Source organism: Talpa occidentalis, unplaced genomic scaffold, assembly GCF_014898055.3.
Source record: "Talpa occidentalis isolate TD23 unplaced genomic scaffold, MPIMG_talOcc4v2.1 talOcc4.5, whole genome shotgun sequence".
Classification (NCBI taxonomy): domain Eukaryota; kingdom Metazoa; phylum Chordata; class Mammalia; order Eulipotyphla; family Talpidae; genus Talpa; species Talpa occidentalis.
The window spans coordinates 33352052-33373630 of record NW_023604861.1 but is presented as its reverse complement, the minus strand read 5'-3'; positions in this window follow the sequence as shown (position 1 = coordinate 33373630).

Genomic DNA, 21579 nt, shown 5'->3' with positions numbered 1-21579 from the left:
ATTGACTCCACAGTTGGATGTCTGCAGCCCATAGCATGCGAAATGTGATCCCAAGCATATGGGTCGAGAGTGGGGAAGGTGTTGTTACCCCAAGGGGCATCAAGGTGTAGTCATCAAAAGGACAGTGAATACATTTGGGTAGCAGTAATAGCAGATATCCATCAGAAAAGGCACCAATAGTTATTTCTCTTATTAGAGCAAGAGATACTAAAATGACTTCAAGAAGTGCAGCAGTTGGAGCTTGTTTGCTCTTCAAGGGTCAGTCATTACCTAGATGTTTCCGAGTGAAGGTCACTTGCTTTTGTGCCTGATGAGCTGTTCACTTTGAGTTCCTGAAATCTCGGGGTAGCTGAATCACAGAATTAGGAGGTTGCTGGTCAGACTTCACATTCCAGAAGCCCCTTTGAACTATGGAGCCAGGAGCACAATGCTCCTTTTTGGAACTCCCCTGGAGATATGCTGGTGGAAACTTGATAATGACTACCGAATGAACTTAGACCTATAAAGCTTGAGCAAATAGCTTCTCTGCTAAAAAACAACTTCTGTCTCAGTGTAGAAGGGAGAAAAGCACAGGAAGTTGGAAAGGGGTATGTGTAGAAGTAACCTGAGAGTCAGTGAGGGATGCAAATGAAGAGAAAGGCCCATAATAGATTTCAAGATGACAGGTGACAGAGAGGCTTAACTGGTCAGGGTTACAGCCTGGAAGCTGAAGCTAAATGTGTTCATGGCACTTAGCCATGCATACTGATCTAATAATCAAAATCCTTAGCAAAATGTAAAAAAGTCTCAGTAGCAGGAAAAGTAACAATCCATTTTAGAAGAACATAAGCAAATCTTGGGAAGGGGAAAAAGAAAAGTGATCTACAAGTCATTATGTGGAATAGACATGAGCACATTATCTTAATCTCCTGGCTGGTATTCTCCCAGGTTTTGGGTCATTTAAATTTCCTTCCAACTTACAAATTACTTTAACATTTCTAAGGGACACAGGTGTGTCTTAAATTGATAAGTGGCGTGTCAAGCATCACTTACAGTACCAGGAAAAGAATCCGCAGTCTTTAATTTTTATGTCTAATTGACTTCAGTTGAGGTGTAGTCAAATGTATATTATTTCTTAATTTGGCACCTTCCATTTAAGAGGTCTTATTTTATATGTATCAGAGTCACAGGTGTGAAATTAGTCACTAGGAAGGCTAACTGTTGCAGATTCTTTTGACCTTATGGCTGGAAAGAATTTAATTGTAACCTCATAAAGAGAAAGGAATTCTGGCCACTAGGGAAGATGATTACATGGTCATTGACAATGTGAACTTGAATGGCTACATTAGCTCTTTAATTACAATGAATCAAGAAGAAATGTTCAAGGTTGCAAAGGAGGCACTTGATAGGAGATAATGACAGGTACTTATGCAAATAGTATCAGTACTGACAGAATGTAGAGGCTGGAGTCTTTGGGCCAGCTGGAGATTCATACTGGAGGGCGAAGTGAAAGATCTACCAAAGATTCAACATCTGTCATTAAAACTATTGTGATGTGACACATTTCTTTTTTTTCTTTATCTTTTTTAAAAAGATTTATTTATTTATGCATATAAGAACAAGGGTATAGGCCAGAGGCATGGGGTGAGGGGCAGTGAGAGGATTCACCAGAGACAGAGTGGGGAGCAGAACAGGCGGATCTACCAAAATGCAGTGCTGAAGGGAGCAGTGGGTGAGACAGGAGAGGTCTGCTTCGCCATGTGGGTTAGCTCCCTGGCTAGGGATCAAACTCATGCTGCAGTGGCTGGAGATACCTTGATCGTGCTGAGACTTAACCCCTTGTGCCACCAGGAAGGCGCTCATTTTTATTCTCTAAATCTTAAGATGGAGTTTTTCTTTGTTAGGTTGTTGGTTCTATTGTTTTTTTTTTTTCTCTTGATTTTTTTATATTTGGTGTGAATTCCCCCATATATGAATGGAGGGAGAAAGGAAAACAATAACTGAGACCAATATAGCAAAAGCTTCTGGAAACCAAATTTTCTTTGTACAGCTTCTCATTAGTTTAAAAAAAAAAAATTCCTTTTTTTTTTTCATTCCCAACTTTGGCTTCAGCATTTATCATCTCAAAGCACTCAAGATAGTTCTAATTCATAGAATCTACTTATTGAAACTAGATGAACAATTTAATGATTTAGCAAGTAGATGATTGTGGGGACATGAATGCTATAAAGGAGCTATGAAAACTGAAGACAATTTAGGGAAACAGCTTTAATATTAGATCTCAATTTATGTGCCTTTTATAACACTGAAAATAGATATATTTCTTGAAATTCTTTAAAGAAAATCTGTTGAATACTTGCGAGAATAATTTTTGTCAGAGATTGCTTAATTAAGGTAAGAATATATAAACAGTTTTACCACCTACAGGCAAAGTAATGTTGTTTGGCAGAGTAATGAAACTGGTTTCTGAAAACAAAGTTTTCATTGTTGCCCCTTCTGAACAATGGAAAAAAAGGCACTACAAAAAATGTTTTCTTAAAATGTAGAATCACTACCTGGGAAGGTATGTTCAGGGGAGAGAAGAGTCATTTCTCAGTTTCTGATGCTTATTTCCATGTAGATAGAACTTTCTATTAGGATAGCTTCCTTCTCTTTGCGTTTTTACTTTCAGGGCGAGAGACTTCACTTGCTGTATCAATTTGGGTGAAGAAACTGAAAGTCCCGCTCTTTTCCAGAGCCACTTTGCCCACAAAAGGCTTATATTATTTGTTCCTCTACTTCCATATGTGGTTCTCAAAATGTGTTCTCAAATCTGTTAGTGGATCAGCAGCATCAGGATCCCCCAGAGACATAAGAAAATCTGTTAAATGAATGAGTCCAAGATGACCCTTGTCTATTGCCCCTGTGTTTTTTTCCTTCCTGGTAGAAAGAGGAAGGGCCCACCAACTTCAAACTCAATATTTTTATACCAATTCCTTTATCAGATCTAATAAGCAGATTTTAGTCATGTAGATTCTGCCTCATTGTATCCCCCATGAAATTGTCCCAAAGATCTGAGAGCCGTAGATAAAATAAAATGCCAAGCTATGCTGCCCTTCAGAACTCTGACAAGTTTCCACTGAGCCACTCGTTGACATCACTTGGGCATGTCATCTCGAGTTCTGGTCAGCTCTGGGGGTTCCTTGCCTTCCTCCCTTTTTGGGTAGTGGGCCCTGATTGGTCTCATGCAGTGAGAGACTTCCCTCTCAAGCAAACAAGCCAAAGTGCCACTCAAAGCTTGCATGTGTTCATCACTGCTGTGTCATGAGCACACCTTGTCCTTAATCAGTTTCCAAATCCTTGCAACTTAATATAGAATCACATATTTTCACATCATGCTTCAGAACTAGTAAATCAGAAACTCTTAGGTGGGCCTAGTAATCTGTATTTAATCAGCTTTTCAGGTGATTGTGTTGCATGCTGAAGCTTGAGAACCACTGCCTTAAAATTTACAGGGGCAGGACCCCCTAGATGAGATTTTTAGTCACAAGTATTTGTATTAAATTTGTCTGTTGCTGTGTAACAAATTACTGTCACAATTTAGTGATGTGAAATAACAAACATTATAGTTCGTTAGTGCTGTGGGTCAAGAATTCAGAAGCAGCGTAACTGGATGATTCTGGCTTGGGGTTTCTCATATGGTTACAGTCAAGGTTGGTAGGGGCTTTAGGCCTCTGGGTGCTTCCAGGATGACTCACTCACATGACTATTGGCAAGAGGCTCAGTGGTCATAGTGTGAGCTTCTGTGCAACACTGCTTGAACAACCTCTTGACATAGCAACTGGCTTTTTTCCAGGGTGAGAGATCCAAAAGAGAACAAGACAGGGGTTGCAAGTCCCTTATCGCCCAGCCTCAACAGTGACATTTGTAATTTTCACAGTACTGGATAGGTCATGCAAGTCAGCCCTATTCTGTGGGGGGAGAGCTCCATGAGGACATGAATACTATGTAGCCTGATCATTAGGGATCATCTTGGAGGCCAGCGACCACTCTCTCCCCAAATAGGAATGAAACACTGGCACCTCATTTTCTCAGACATGGCAGGTATCTGTAATGAAAGGTGCTATTTTCTGAAGTTATCTGTAATGAAAGGTGATATTTTCTGTCTCTTACATGTTTCATTTGATTACCATCTTGAATGGGAAAGAGGAATGTTGCCGATTCCTTCAAAACCCAACATAGAAAAGGGGGCCTCCCCGGTGGCGCAGCGGTTGAGTGCTGGGTTGCGAAGCTGCCCGCAGCCTCTGCGGCTATGGTTCAATCCCCGGCTGTTCCCCAGCCACCAGAGGAGGGTCCCACATGGCGTGCAGACCTCTCCTGCCGCCTGCTGCTCCCCTCAGCAGTGTGCTTCGGTCCTTCTGCCTGCTCTGCTCCCTGCTCTGGCTCTGGTGAATTCTCTCACCCTCCCGCGCTTCTACTGTACCCAGTGCTTGTATAAACAAAACAAACAAACAAACAAATAAAGAAAACATGCCTCTATAAAAAAAAAAAAACCCAACATAGAAAAAATTATGAATGATGATAATCACTCTCTTGTGTATTTCTAATTAACTTGTTATCTCTCTCTGCCAGGATGCTCCATAGCACCTCAAGCTCAGTTAAACTCCTGATTTACCCCACTGAGACTGTTTTTCTTTAATCTCCTCCTCATAGTCAATGGGATCACCATTCATCTAGTTGCCCAGTCAATAACCGAGAACTTTCATTTAACTCCTGCCTCTTGCAACACACAAGAGCCCTGTTAATCATGAACTCCTACATACTTTATCCCCTAAATAGTTCTCAAGCTGATCCACCTCCCTTTTTCAACATCATAATCTTTTTCTCAATGGGATTGGCATCCAATTTCAACTGGGAAAGTAGTATAGAAGTGGAACAGAGTGGACACAAGTAGACCAGCTGGTTGTAGCATCAATCTTGTTAGGAGGGGAAAGTTGTGATGGTAAAGAAGAGAAGTGGACTAATTTGAGAGCTATTCAGGAGATAAACAAGACTTGTTGATTTTTTTTTTTTCTTCCTGAAGTTCTATCTTTTATAAATGCCTTGATAACTTGCTTTTGTCCTTAAAACTCCAATTCCAAGCATGACTTGCAAGGCTTCCATGACCTGGCTTGTCTTATATCCTGTTTCCTTTTTTTTTTTTTTTTTTAAAAAAAGATTTATTTATGCATACAAGAACTGGGGTACAGGCCAGAGATGCAGGCGGGGGGAGGAGTGAGAGGATTCACCAGAGACAGAGTGGGGAGCAGAACAGGCAGACTGACTGAAATACTCTGCTGAGGGGAACAGTGGGTGAGTCAGGAGAGGTCTGCTGAGCCATTTTGGTAGCTCCCTGGTCAGGGATCAAACTTGTGCTGCAGTGGCTGTGGACGGCTTCATAGGTTGTGTCTTAACCCCTTGTGGCACCAGGAAGTTCCCTGTTTCCTTTCTTGTACAGTTTCACTCAGCCCATGAACTCCTTTTAGACCCATGCTTTCCTGTTTCTGTTCACCACCAAACCATTTTACATTTTCCCTTTCAGATCCATGAGCTTCCCATACCCTAATTTATCTTTTTTTTTTACCCTAATTTATCTTTAAATCAGTTCATTTTTCTTGAAAATAAAGATGCTAATACTATAAAGGATCTGGTTGAAAAACATCTATTATGTTTTTATTTCTTGTATTCATCCTCCCATTTACTAATCCAGAAATTAACTTCTGAAACCACAAATTCTTGATTATGGGCTTAAAGAAAAAAATGGTTCTTAGGGAATACTTCTTTCATTATATGAAATTACAAATAGCCAGTGGTTTTCAGATCCTCTTTCCTAGAACAGTAGGGTCCCTCTAAGCTGCCCAAGGGACTCAAAGGACAAGTTTGGTGTCCAGACTCCAATTGCAAAAATCAGCCATAGCAGCTCTGGGCTTACTTATTTTGCATGTTTTTGTTATGTTTAGGATGGATTCATGTGTTTCCCCTCTTGAAGCTTTAGGTAAAATTGTGGAATGATCAGCTTGACTTCAAAGTCCTTAATACTCCATTCTTGCTCCTGCTCTCCTCCCAGGCATCCATGTCCTTACTTACTTCTCAGTCAACTCACTATTGCAGCTCCTAGGAAAGGGATAAGACAAGTTATAATACACAAGCACACCACCTGCATCCAAGAGGAAGACAACCACTGGACACCAAGGGAAAAACGATAGCAGCAGCAGTAGTAATATATTTCGGCCATCATTCAAGATGTGGAGAAAGTACATTTTTGGTAGATGGGGTAATGAGGTTGGGATGGAGATGATTATCTGGAATTTGCTTACATAGGTGATTAACTTTTCTGGGGAGAGGATTTGGGGGTTGTACCATCTGTTCAGAAGTCAAGAACATGATTTCCTGTCCTTATTTGGGAACTGGCTTTGAGAAGAACTTATGTCTCTAGGTTTCACTTAGACAAAATTACTTGCATTATGAGTATTAAAACTTGTTGTTTTTATTTTTTTAAAGATTTATTTATGCAAGTACCCCAATTATTTATAAGTACCCCAATTTATTTATGCAGTACCCCAATTTATACAAGAATTGGGGTACTGGCCAGAGGTGTGGGGGGTGAGAGATTCACCAGAGACAGAGTGGGGAGCAGAACAGTCAGACTGACTGAAATACACTGCTGAGGGGAGCAGCAGGTGAGTCAAGAGAGGTCTGCTGTGCCATATGGGTATCTCCCTGGCAGGGGATCAAACTCGTGCTGCAGTGGCTGTGGATGGCTTCATAGGTTGCATCTCAACCCCTTGTGCCACAAGGGAGGCCCTAAAACTTGCTGTTTTTAAAGTTTTAGTTTTCAATAGAAAATGAGTGAATATGCTGAACTGTGGTGCATGTCTGATGACTTTTTTGAAACAATAGTCCTTAATGATAGTTAGTACTACTCTTTCTCGACATAGAGTTGAGACTATTTTGAGACCTCACAGGTGGTGGTGGATTGTTAAAATCATGTTAGTAAGATAATCAAAAGGAAGATGGGTGTGTGAATTTGGGAGGAAAAAAACTAAACACAGGACACCCCTAAGCATAATCATTTATTTAAGTTTATGAGTCACTGTGCTTATTGTGGAGGGTAGACAGAAAATAGAACACACATAGACCGAGTTCTAACATGCCTTAGGCTTCAAATGCAACAAAATACATTTCTTAAAAACCTTTAGGAGAGGAGCTGGTGTGACATTTCCCACACATGTATACAATCTGGAAATTACCTTGATCCCTGTGGGCTTTCTAACTGCCCTTAGAAATGTACCACATGTAATAGGATTTTGAACTGAGTATATTCACTTTGAGTGTGTTTGGGAATTTATTGTGCGTAATCTAATAGGCAAAATATTGAGTAGATTTTCAGCTAGTACATTAAAGGCAATTTCTAGTTGAATAGTCAAAAGTTTCAGGGTAAAATAGAAAACATGATTTCATTGCTAAATAAACATGTATTATAAAATATCTTGCACTCTTCCATCTTTGGCCTATTTTATGTTTTGTTTTGGGTTTGCAATATAACTACTTAGCTCTCACATCTTGCTCTGTGGCTCAATTGGACCATTTACATTGAATTTAACTTTAATAACTCTTTTTTCTTTGTTAAAGTTATCTTGTTCACTCATCCTAAATTCATAAGCTAAATTTTGTTCTATTAAGAACAGTTAATAATTCTTGCCCTCATTTTTTCCTTTAGATAAATTTATCTTAAGATTTTTTTATAGTTTTTAATGTCACTGATTTACTAGAACGCCTGTTATCTGGTGCTATCATTTGATCTTTTCTTACAAAGTTTTTTTTTTCTTTTGCAGCAATTGGACTTCCTGTCATTGTTTTGTTTTTATCAGCTCTTTCCCTGCCCTGAGTGCAATTTGATTGCACAGGGACAACTATATTTTTTAAAACCTGACACCTCCTTTCATAAGATTTTGGAAGATGACTAAAGCTAAGATTACCTAACATATAAAATGTTTGCCATGGTTGAAATTTCTTTTTATAAATTGAACAAATTTGTTGGCTAGGCATTTGCTATCTTTCTTCCCACTCCTTGAGGTGAGGATGGTTTCCTAAATAATCTGGAAAGGAACATTTACTGAATATCTACTAAGGGTTAACTGCTAGGATAGGAAACATACATTCTAGCCATTTCCCATACTCTTTATCACAAACTCATTTGAAATAGTAATATTCTTAATTCACCCATGAGATAGCTTGAGTGTGTATCAAGTGGATCATGCAGAATAAATGAGGCAAAGAATTTCTTGCATGTTTCTATATACATTTATAAAAATTCTCATAAGGAGATGTGTGCTGTAGGCAGTATAAAGCAGCAGTTTTGACTTTTCGATGTCTTAACCATTGCCTAGTTCTGAAATTCTACCTAATACTGATAGTAACTTTTTGTTTTCTCTTTGTAAAAAGGGGCTGGAGTAAATTCAACTAAGAGGAATGTGTTAAAGATAGCTACTTTTTAATACTGCCACACCTAATTTGTCTAGTATTAGAGATTTATAGAACTCTATATTAAGGATCCACTGGGGATGTGTTGACAGGAAGAACACCTATTCACTCAATAAATACTTAGAGGGAATTGGACACTGTGTGTGTGTGTGTGTGTGTGTGTGTGTGTGTATGTATGTTTGTGTGAAGCTGTTTGCTACTTTGAACTCTCTGCTGTCACCTGAAGAGATTGCGTACCAACTAGAAGAGCCAAACAACAGGAAGATTTCTCTGAAAAGAAAAGAGATATAGCAAATATCCCTTTTATGTATGAATGAGGCTGGTAAGTTGGACTATGGAGGGATGCATTGGGGGCAGTGGTCTAGAGTGGAAAGCTGCTGGTTGGGTAGTTAGGGATTTTTGGAGGGGGATATGTGTTTAATTTCATTGTTATCTCTAAGGTAGGTATTATTCATCCTTTTTTTATAACTGAGGACATTAGCGCTGCTTAAGGGATACAGTTAACTTTGTGTCATCATAGCAGGATATGTGCAGTGTGGAAGTGTGTATGAGAACGTTGTGGTAGAGAGATATGAGTAGGTGAATGGTGGAAAGAGAAAAAAGTCCTCTTCCAAACCTAGATACAAAATGTTTAGGAAGATTTATAATGTTTATTGTATCAAATACAATATAAACCCTCTTCTGTGTTTGATCACAAAATCAATAGTGAATTATCTCATTGTTTCAAGTGAGAAAAGCTTTTTATGGTACATGTGGATATAATTCTTAGTAATGAATTAGAGTTTGGACTATTTGGGATTGGTCAAAGTGACAAGGCTTGCTTTAGGGTGGTACTGGGCGAGAAATGAGGCTTTGAGAAGCAAAGTGTTAGTTTAAACTCGGGCATGATCCTCCTGAGGCTGATGTTCTTAATAACTGTGCTGTATGTGGAGAACGTTAATAGAGATACCCACAGTGTTTCATCAGTGGCACTCCAATTACTCTGGCATCCTCAAGGATGTCATTGCTCCACGTGAGGGGGTCCCAATGCTGAGAGGAGCAACGGTGAGAGGAGGTATTCTGTCATCCTTAATTTTTTTACACCATTGATTAAACAGTTAATATTTCTTTGTATTTCTCAAAAGAATGTCACCTGTATTTTCTAGGTGCTTTCATGTTATATCCTACCTATCAACAAATTAATGTACCAAGATTCCATGAGCAAGAAAGGAATGGCAGTAGACAGTCTTGTTAGGATAATGAGACAGTTTTTTTGAAACATATGTGGCGAAATATAATTTACTAAACCACACCCGGAGCTGCTTGTTCCCCAAATGTAGTGTAAAAAATTCATTTATTTGGGATAATTAATTCCTTGCAGCTCAGTGTGAGATCCTCTCCCCAGCAGCTTTGGCATCCCTGGCAGCTTGTTAGAAATACAGGGTCTCAGGCCCACCCAGATCTGAGTTGGAATCTACTTTTTAACAGGGGCCATAGGTGATTCATAAGTGCATTACAGTTTGAGAAACTTTGCTGTAAGGCAATTTTAGGCTCTCAGGAGGATTAAAAATAAAAGAATTGTCTTTGCCCTGCCTGAGCTTGCTCATAATGGCAATGAGCTAAAGCACATGAATTGGCAATTAACAAAAGGCGGAAAGAGGTAAGCGCTAAGCCAGCAGTACTAACAGAAAAGGCTCTAAGTGTTCAGAGGAAAGAGCAATCGCAACCAATTAGGTTCATCAGGGAAGATTTCAAGCTTGCTGCCTCCCACCACCCCAGGTTCTTTTTGCTTCAGTACTTGCCATTGAGTCCTGCAGCCCTAGGGGGCAGTGTGATACAGTGAAAGTCAGACTGGATGTCTCCTGGGTTTTCCTCTCAGTGGGCCTGTGACCTTGAGAAACCATTTAATAATCCCTCTGAGCCTCAGTTTCCTCCTCGGAGGACAAAAATAAAATACACTGTTGTAAGGATTAAAGGCAATATATAGAAAATGGGGGAACATGTGCTATTTCCACTTGGTGTCTTCTTGTTTACAATAAGGAAAGCTATATAGTTGTTTATTGATGCTCAGGGTGTTAGCATGTTATGTGGAAGCAAATAAGTCTGAAAGAAGTTGTCAGTAGTGGCTGGTTTGAATGAGCGCTAAATTGTAAGCAGTTTTCCTTCTGTGAGCCGGGAAGGAGGAGAGGTCTAACTATAGAGTTTAGTGGCTTTAGAAATTCAGAGGATAGCTTCAGTTTCCTCTGCATTTCTTATCCTTTAGGGTGGTGAAAACCCAAGAGTATGGATCTGATGCAACCGTGGGAACTTCCACAGGCTTAGGTCTAAAGCAGTTAGTGGTTAATTAGCTAAGGATAGCTAAAAAAGTATCTCTGGGGGGTGAAAAGGTATTTTAAGAAAGCAGCCTAGGTGATTTTAATGTATAGCCAAAGTTAAGAACTATTATAAACTGTGCATTATAGCCTTAGTATCACTGTAAGCTGGCCATTACAGGCTTAGTACTTACGTGCACGTAAATGAGAGACTTCTGCCCCAAAGGCTGGGCCTCCTTTGACTGTCAACACAATCACTGGGATCTTGTGGTTTGAGAATATTTTAAGCTTGAACTCCTAGGTGGTGACAGTTGAGGAAAAAACAAAACAAAACTGAAATAAAAACTAAGTTTTATGTATCTAGATGTTCCAGTTTAAAGCGAGATTTTTGAATCCTGCCTGATGTCATTGTATACACACTGTAACATTTGCAATATTTGGTAATAAAGATTTTATTTGCTTTGAAAGTTTTGCATTTCTAGCTCTTCTTTCTCTCTTAGTGACAGAACAGGCACTTAATCTTTGTTGGGGGAGAGGTTGATTCCTTCCCCCAATATCTGTAAGTTTCCTAAACTTCTGTTAATCTTGATTAGCTAATTTAATCAGAATTAATAAGGAAAGACACTTATGATTCATCGAGTGTAACTTGGGCAGGTTGAGACACCCTGTTGTCTTTGTGCCCCCCATCTCCCGTTCCTTCTAAAACCTAATATTTGGGAAATAAACATGTTTGAAATTATATTTAATGGTTGGGGATAATCTGAGGAACCAGGGTTAAAGTGAGGATTAAATTAGTTAATTATTATTAAATTAGTTAACTTAATTACTATTTTTTTTAAACTGATGTAATATTGCATTATACTACATAAATTTCAGGCATGCATTCTTAAAATCAGGATTATAAATTATGTACTTTGTAAGTTTGCCACAAAACGTTCATTTGTATCCATACAATTTATACTTTTTACTAACGCACCCTCCCTTCTGGTAACATTAATTTGTTTTTGTAGTTGAAAACTTTCTTTTTTTGTTCCTTCATGTGTTTGGTCTTTACATACCATATATGAGTAAATCATGCCTAAACCAGCGGATTAATAAAAGTGCTATTGACCATGTCTGATCCCTGATAAGAACATATCAAGCTTTAGCTTATTTTCCAGTATTACTCTAGGAAGCCAGGGTCAGAGTAACAAATGTGTTTGGAATTGGGGGCAAGGATTAGTTGGCCATGGTGGCAAAAGATTTTAATTTTCTATCTTGATGAAAATTTGAGACTTACAGAAAAAATAATGTTTCACAAACACATGAATGTGTTTGTGGCATTCTGACATGTTTCTGATTGTCCATGTTTCTCGACCCTGGAAGGTGTGTGTCTGAGAGCCGTGGTGGCAGTGCTATCAATGCTAAGAATAATCAGAAAGCTTTTATTTGTAGTTTTGGTTAACTTCTGTAGACCCTTACAAAGGCAGCAGAGATGTCCCTGAATAACTGAAGTATTCTCCTGTAAGTATTCTATATAATTTTTTCACATCAAATAGATCAACCCATCTCTTAATTCTAGCTTCAGAGTAGACCTTGAATCTGTTAACTTTCTGTGAATACTGCTACAATCCTAGTTTTGTCTACTACTTCTCTATCTACTATTGCTATATGAATTGGTTGCCCTGTTTTTGCTGTTCACCAATGGTGGACAAGTAATCTTTCAAAGCACATATGGAATCATGTAACTTGTATACTGAACACTTTCCAATTCTCCCTACTGATCTTCGAAGTTATCAGACACAAGCATAGGCTTCAGGGCTCCGCATGATGTGGTTTCAGCCTACTTTTCTAATCCTCACTTTTTTCATTCTCAACATTCCTCCAGTCAGTTCCAGTCAGTTCTCACAAGTCAAGATCTCTTTTCCAGCCCTTTAGCAGTAAGCTTCCCTGTGCCTAGAATCTTTCCTCCTCTTGCCATCAATGGTCCTTTTGCACTCGTCAAATGGGGCATTTTCTCCTCCTTCAAATCTGAGTTCGTATGCCTTTTCAGAGAGACTCTTTGGTCAACCTGTGGAAGGATTCCATCTTTTTGGACTTGCTTGCCCTCCACTATTTTCTATTACAGCCCCCTGTTCAATTTTTAAACCACTAGCACTCTTCACAATTCATTTGTCCCCTATGTCATATACATTGAATAGACAAAAGGCAGATAACGTTAATATTTATGAGTTGTCACATATCATGAGATATTATCCTTACTTGGTGGTGTTATAGGGCAGGGAGAGGGGCACCCCAAAACCCCCAAGCCTGCCTGTTTTAAATAGGTTTTGCCATCCATGGCATCAAGACAAAACATTATAGACCTTTAATGGGAGGGAACTTTAATATAATAGCATATAATACAGAAAAGACAAAGAATGTAGTTTGTAAATCAAGCACTGAAAGCTACCTATCCGTTCTTGGGTAAAAGTCCACCCAAACAGGATTGGCCTAAAAGCAAGGCCTGAAAGCCTGCCACAAGTCTAAAGTATCTTTTGGCAGGGACCCATAGAAAAGGGTCATAAACAGCCAGTCAAATCTGTGAGGAAAAGAGCAAAATCAAAATCAAGATAAAGGCTGCCATTGTTAAGCTCCCGCCCCCACCCAACCACATGTTTCAATCAACTTTTTTCCAGGACAAAAAAAGAAGCAAGTGCAGTTTTTACTTTCCTCTGTTTCATGTGCCTCTTCCAGGTCTCCCTCTTGCTTGCCATCCTGCTTCCTTCCTTCCCCAGTTTCCTCTCCAGCTTCTCCTCCCTGCTCAGCTCCACCCTTCCTTGGGTGGGGGAGGGAACCTGGAACTTCCCCTTTCCTGAAAACCACCCCCTCACACAGTAGGACTAAGAGTTTGCCATTTTCTACTCGGAGGGTATCTGCAGTGAAAGAGTTCCACCTTCCTTCTCGTGATACAGATGTCTAATGTAAGCTGTTGGAAAGGTGCTGAAATGATCACATTAACTCTTTAAATGTAGTGGGTGTTTTACAGGGAGTGACTTTTTCCCATGTAACTTTATTTTTAATTTTTATTAAGATTGTCTTGAAATCTGAGTTATTTTTCATAAATGTTAGAGTTGATGCTCATGGAGTTTATATTGACAAAGTACCTATTTTCAGATAGTCTATTTTTTATTTTAGAGAAGTAGATCATACGAGAGAGAAAAATTTAATGTATATGTACAGCTTCAAAAATAACAAATGGACAAGATGCATCAATAAATGGAACTAAATATAATTTTGGATACTTTCACATGTTCCATCATAATCTTATGTCTCACCTCTCCCCTTCAGAAGGGAATTGTATTAGGAATTTTGTTTTATTATTGGTTTTTTAAAATAATTGATGTAGCATTGAATTACAACACAATATATGATGCAGAGGAATAGGTTTACACCAGCTCAGAGGCACATCACCTGACCACTCCTGCCACCAAAGCACCAACACCCATTGACCGTCCCCTTCTCTTCCTATCTCTCCCTTCCCCCTTTAATAGCTTCACTTCTGCAGTTACATTTCTAGGGTCTATCTTGGTTTAGATTTGTTAGTTCTTTTGTTTTGTTCCCCTGTATTCCACACATAAGAGTGGAATACACTCTTTTTTCTTTCTCCCTCTGCCTTATTTCACTTAGCATAATGCCCTCCAGCCTCTCCATGTTGATACAAATGACAAGATTTCTTTTTTTTTTTTTTTTTTTGTGGGACCCTTGCCTGCGGCCGGGGAATGAACCGGCGCTGCAGAGGGTGATGGCAGCCTCACAGCCCAGTGCTCAACTGCTGCGCCACCAGGGGAGGCCCTGTTTTTTTTTTTTTTTTTTTTTAATAAGTGAGTAGTAGTCCATCATGTATGTGTACTAGATCTTTTTTATTTACCCATCTGTCCTTAGGTACATAGTTTTTTTCCATAGCTTGGTTATTGTAAATAGCACTGCAATGAATGTAGGAGTGCATATATCCTTTCAAATTAGTGTTTTTGCATCCTTAGAATAATTACCGAGGAATGGAATTGCAGGGTCATAGAGTATTTCTTTTTAATATTTTGAGAAGCTTCCATATTGTTCTCCCTAGGAACTGGACCACTCTACATCCCTACCAACACTGTGAGAGGGTTCTTTTTTCTCCATACCTTCAGCAGCTTTTGTTGTTTCTGGACTCTTTTCCTGAACTTTTTTTTTTTTTTTTTTTTATAGAGGCATGCTTTATTTATTTGTTTTGCTGGTTTGTTTGTTTGTTTGTTTTTTGTTTATACATGCACTGGGTATAGTCAGAAGCACGGGAGGGTGAGAGAATTCACCAGAGCCAGAGCGGGGAGCAGAGCAGGCAGAAGGACCGAAGTACACTGCTGAGGGGAGCAGCGGGCGGCAGGAGAGGTCTGCGCACCATGTGGGACCCTCGCCGACAGCCGGGGAGCAGCCGGGGATCGAACCGGCGCCGCAGAGGCCGCGGGCAGCTTCGCAACCCAGCGCTCAACCGCTGCGCCACCGGGGAGGCCCCTTCCTGAACTTTTTGATATGGATCATTTTCACAAGAGTGAGGTGGTGTCATTATTGGCTTTTTCCCTCTAATTCTTTTATCACATAAACATGTTTCCCAAGTGATAAATTGTTTGGTTTTGTTTTTGACCTTAACATAAATGGAACCATGCTATATAACACTTGTTCTAGCTCTCTTTCCTCAGCATAACATTAACTAGATAAATAAATTGATAGATAAAGAAAAAGATAGAAATTGGCAGAAGAGCTAAATAGATACTCCAGATATTAATATGAGTGAATGTAGGTATAGTGTATTTATTTTTACTGCTATATATTTCATATCTGTAACACATGCTTTATTTTCCATTCTACTCTACTTGAACAGTGGGATTTCAATTTTCTGGTATTATAAGTAATACCCCCATGAACATCTTTTTTTTTAAATTTACATAATAGCTGGGGTACAGGCCAGAGGCATGGGAGGGTGAGAGGATTCACCGGAGTCAGAGTGGGGAGCAGAACAAGTAGACAGACTGAAAGCACTACTGAGGGGAGCAGCGGGCGCAACAGGAGAGGTCTGCCGCACCATGTGGGTTTCTCCCTGCCCGGCCGGGAATCGAACCTGTGCTGCAGAGGCTGGAGACAGACTCACAGCGCTGTGCTCAACCTGCTGCGCCACCTGGGAGGACCCCATCTTTAGATTTTATCTCTTGTTGGACATATATGAATTTCCCAAAGATTTATACTCAGAATTGCAAGGTTATGATGACCAAATATGTTCAACTTCATAAGCTAATGCCTACTTATTAATGAGTTTATATTTATACAATTTGGAAATATCTTCTCAGAATTTCTTTTGTCTTACATCTTAGTCCATACTTAGATTTTTATCAATCTAATGAGAATATAAAATGGTGTATTACTGTGGTTTTACTTTGCTTTCTCTTGATTACTAGTGAGTTTGAATATATTTTCATGTATTTAATGTCCATTTGTATTTTCTTTTCTCTACGATGCCTGTTCATATATTTGACGTTTTAATAAAAGATTATTTGTCTCTTTATCACTGCAAGAATGCTGGATGCTAACCTTTTATCAGTTACAAATGTTGTAAATATATTCTCAGGAATGTGACTGATTTTTCATTGCATTTATTGTGAGAGTTTTCCTGTTTAAAAGACCTTACCTTAAGTATAGTTGAACTTACACTAATAAAAAGAAAAAGACCCAATAAAAAAATTGGCAGAAGAGCTAAATAGATACTCCAAAGAAGGCAACAGATGGCCAACAGACACGTGAAAAAGGTTCATCATCATATATAAGCAGGAGTTCGGTAAATGATTTTCAGGCTTTTCTGCCCTCCCACAATTAGGGTTGCATGCCTGATGGCGGGCACCTGCATTTTGTTATATTGTTATATTTAGGAGGGGGAGAGGGACGGGGAGGGGGGGAGGGGGGGGAGCGGGGGAGAGGGAAGGTTTGCAGGGACTGAGATGCCTGCAGGCTCCTGGTCCCCCCCCACACACCCCTGCCTGCCCTGCACCTGGTTGCTGCACTACATGTGAAAGCTCAACAAAAGCCTGAGAAAGCCACTGAGGGCTCCAAGACTCTTCTTTATCCGGTCTGCTCAGCTCGCAGAGAAGCAGCTCCATGCCTTCCGGGCTCTACACCAGGGAATGGCAAATCAAAACTACAGTGAGATACTACAGCATACTTGTGACAATGGCCCACATCAAGAAGAAATGAGTGTTGGGCCTCCCCTGGTGGCGCAGCGGTTGAGTGCTGGGCTGCGAAGCTGCCTGCAGCCTCTGCAGCGCCAATTCGATCCCCTGCTGGGGAGGGTCCCACATGGCGCGCAGACCTCTCCTGCCGCCCACTGCTCCCCTCAGCAGTGTACTTCGTTCCTTCTGCCTGCTCTGCTTCCCGCTCTGGCTCTGGTGAATTCTCTCACCCTCCCGCGCTTCTGACTGTACCCAGTGCTTGTATAAATAAATAAATATAAATCTTTAAAAAAAAAAAAAAGAAGAAATGAGTGTTGACTGTGTGGAGCTAAAGGAACCCTCACAGTTTGGTGTGGATTCATCCTGTCCATATGAGACAGAATATGAAAGTTTCCCAAAATATTCAATACAGAAATACCATATGATCCAGTAATTCTACTCTGCGGTATCTACCCAACTACAAAAACATTAATACAAAGGAATATATGCACTCCTATGTTCATTGCAGCACTTTTGTGTTTTTTTAAGATTTATTTATTTATACAAGAACGGGGCACAGGCCAGATTCGCGGGTGAGAGGACTCACCAGAGCGGGAAACAGAACAGGCAGACCGATGAAATACACTGCTGAGGGGAGCAGTGGGCAAGACAGGAGAGGTCTGCCGCACCATGTGGGACCCTCGCTGGCCTGGCCAGGATCGAACCAGCACTGCCGAGGCTGTGGACAGCTTCACAGCTTGTGCCTCCAGGTAGGCCCCATTGCAGCACTTTTTGAATAGCCAAGATAAGGGAACAATCAAAGTGCTTAAGGAAAAATATGTGGATAGAGATCCTGTGGTACATAACCGCAATGGAGTATCTATTAGCTATTAAAAGAAAAGAAGATGAAACCTTGATATCTGTAACAACATGGATGGAACTGGTGGGGGTTATGCTAAGTAAAACAAGTCAGAGGAGAAACACAATGCATGAGCTTACTTGTAGGTCAGATAAAAAAAAACAAACAAACTCTTGGACTCTGACTACTGAAATGAGGCTACTAGAGTGACAGAAGTGGGAGAAAAAAGTTTCAGTGGCCTGATGGGCTATGGTGGATTATTGGTGCTTTGGTGGTGGTGGTAGTATGGTATACATTTGAAAAGGGGTAAATTTGTACCCCTAAAAACAGTTTTGTAAACCAACATTACCTCAAAGAAAAATATTTTCTTTAAAGATTTATCCATTTATGCATACAAGAACTGGGGTACAAGCCAGAATGTGGGGATGAGAGGATTCACCAGACTAAGTGGGGAACAGAACAGGCAGATTGACTGAAGTACAATGCTGAGGGGAGCAGCGGGTTAGTCAGGAGAGGTCTGCTGTGGCATGTGGGCATCTTCCTGGCCCGGGATTGAACTTGTACTGCAGTGGCTGTGGATAGCTACATATGTTGCTTCTTTACCCCATGCGCCACCAGGGAGCCCGAAAAATTTAATTTCTTAAAGAAAAATATAAACATAAAAATTAAAGATCCTACTTGGTCTGACCCACTACTACCTATTTTAAAAAAGAGAGAGACCATGGAAAATAGAGGAGGTAAAAGTTGTCTAAGAAATTTGTCCAATTATAATGTCAGGGTAGGGGCCTCCCTGGTGGTGCAAGGGGTTAAGCACCGCACTATGAAGCAATCCGCAGCCTCTGCAGCACGAGTTCGATCCCTGGCCGGCCAGGGAGCAACCCACATGGCGCAGCAGACCTCTCCTGTCTTACCAGCTGCTCCCCTCAGCAGTGTTATTTCAGTAGATCTGCCTGTTCTCCTCCCCGCTCTGTCTCTGGTGAATCCTCTGACCTGCCCACATCTCTGGTCTGTTCCCAGCTTTTGCATGCATAAATAAATCTTTAAAAAAAAATGGCAGGGTAAAGAAATCCATTAAAGGAGCTAGTTATCTGTCTCTGAGGTTCATTTTATATCATTTCATTGTGACAAATACAGAGAAAACATGTATGTAAGACCTTCTCCTCCTGTCATGCAGTATTTTGTCCCCCAGTCAGATGGTGATCCCCTGGATTTGGAACCCTGTGCACCTTGCCAATGTATGGTTCCTGATACAATTGAATGAAGGAAATCAATGAATTCATTCCAATGTACTATTTTGAGTAAACGTAATTTCTACCTTATTGTTGCTACTCTTTCTGCTCTTGAAGCAAGTTCTACTGCTACTGAAACTATTTCTGTCAACAGTATATCTCTGAAGAAGACAGGGGCAAGCTGGGAATATTATTCCAATTTTACAGGAAAATTTGAAGTGAATTTGACCATATTTGAATCTAGATATTCCATGTCCAAGTTCAGTATTTCCCCTTTGCCATTGATTAGTGCTTTTGAATTCTCGCTATGTACAAGAAATTATTCTACAGGTTAAAATAGCAAAAAAACTAAGACCAGAAATATAAAATTTGCAGAACTGCTGACTTCTCTAACACCTGATATTTATAAAAGGATAGAATTGGTATTAACTGCTTTTTAAAACTCAAGTGATTATGCACATGTTAATAGAATATTAAAAACACTTTTAGATGAGCATATATTTACTTATAGTCATCACTTATGAATTATAAGTATTACAGCATGTATATAAAATATATGTGTAAATATTACCCATTATATACACACATATATGTGTACATATATATGTTTCTGTATATCTCAGTGACTTGAGCTTAACTCTGGCTGCACTCATGGTGGGAAAGCAAGGGGAAGGAAGCCGATGGGTCTGAGGTTCCTGAGGCTGCAGAGAAGACAGGAGGAGGAGGAGGAGCTAGGAGATTGTCTCGAATGGCAGATGGAGTTAGTCTCTGAGTTTGGGGGCCATACAGTACATTATTTATGAGTTGATTGTTCCAGAACATATACCTAGAGGTTGTTTGCATGCTTTTTACCTCAATGCACCAGCTGCCAGGCTACTGCTCATGTGGAAGGATGTGAAACAGGGGAGACAGCCAGGAAGTGGCACAGGAGCAAAATGCTTTCATTCTATTGTTGAATCTACTTCTGCACTTACAGTATCTCTCTTTTCTAAAACCCTTCTGCCAATACACCAGTTGTTACTAGATTTATTCCACTCTGACATCTGAGCTAATGTTTTTAAAGAAGAAAAGTTTTTAAACAAAAGTAAACACTGCTAATTTCAGAATGAATTTCTTGTTTGACAAATTGGTGACTAATGGTGATGATTTGGTATGTTAGTTCAACAGATTCACCTGAAGACAAAGGATTTGCTCTGTTCTTAGATATTTGAATTCATACTTGGACAAGGATCTTAGAGCTTTGTTATTCAGTAGTACTTTGATGTTTACCTTCCTTATCATGTGCACATCTCTGATATTTAGTATCAGATATCAAGTGTAGAAGTAAGATATAACTACTGAAAATGATCAGCAAATTGACAGTTTTATTTTTTGCAATGTTCAATCCTTTGGCAATAACTATCTATATAATCTTCAGACTCTCCTCACTGAAGGGTGTGTTCCTGGTAAAAATGTGAATAATATAAATTATTTTAAAACAAGACTTGATAATGACTATAATCTTTTGTGTTATAGGCCTCATCAATGTTAGAGGAATATCAAATAAGACTGCAGCAAGAAGTGCATTCTTGATGTCATCTTTATTTCATTTTTAAGCAAAATGGAAGGAAATAAAAGTATCAGCTCAAGTTCAAATCATAAACATCGTCTCATATAAACAACAAAAAAGGGCCTCCCTGGCGGCACAAGGGGTTAAGTCTCAGCACTGTGAAGCAATCTGCAACCACTGTGGCCTGAGTTCTATGTCTGGCCAGGGAGCTTGTCCACACCGCACAGCAGACCTCTCCTGTCTTGCCTGTTGCTCCCTTCAGCAGTGTATTTCAGTCAATCCACCTCTTCTACTCCTCATTCTGTCTCTGGTGAATTCTCTCAGCCCCCACACCTCTGACCTGTACCCCAGCTCTTGTATGCATAGATAAATAAATATTTTAAAAAATTATAAACAACAAAAACATTCTGTGTTTGCACATAGATACTGTGCGATAAGCCAAATTGTAAAACAGCTTCATAAAAGTGAGAAAACAAGAGGGCTGAGAAATCGTTTGTTTAGACTTGATTCATGTAAGGACTTACGGACTCCATGGAAGTTGAGTAATTGCATGCTCTTCAGTGGCCATCTGGTGAAAGGCAGTTTCTTTGAGACCCCAACTTGCCATTTAGTAGAGCCAGAGCGGAGAACATGGCCATCAGCTTGCTACTTACTAAGTTGTCCTGGGAAAAAGTTAACATGGAAGGTGGACTCACACTAGGTTATTCATATTGAATGTAGAGGAGAGAAAAGAGGATGCCAGAGAGAAGGGGAGAGAAAATATCAACAAATCCCTATTCTTTAGTTTCAGATTGCTTGCAATATTGGGAGTTGAGAGAGGCTAAGAATATGGGGTTCAGTGGAGAATTTCACAAGTCTTTATTATTGGTTTCTAAAGCACTGACCAACTATGTCACCCTATGAAGTTGAAGACAGAAAAGTCAATTTTGACTATATTCTCTGCTGTTGATATTTGTGTGATGTTAGATGATGTTTTGAA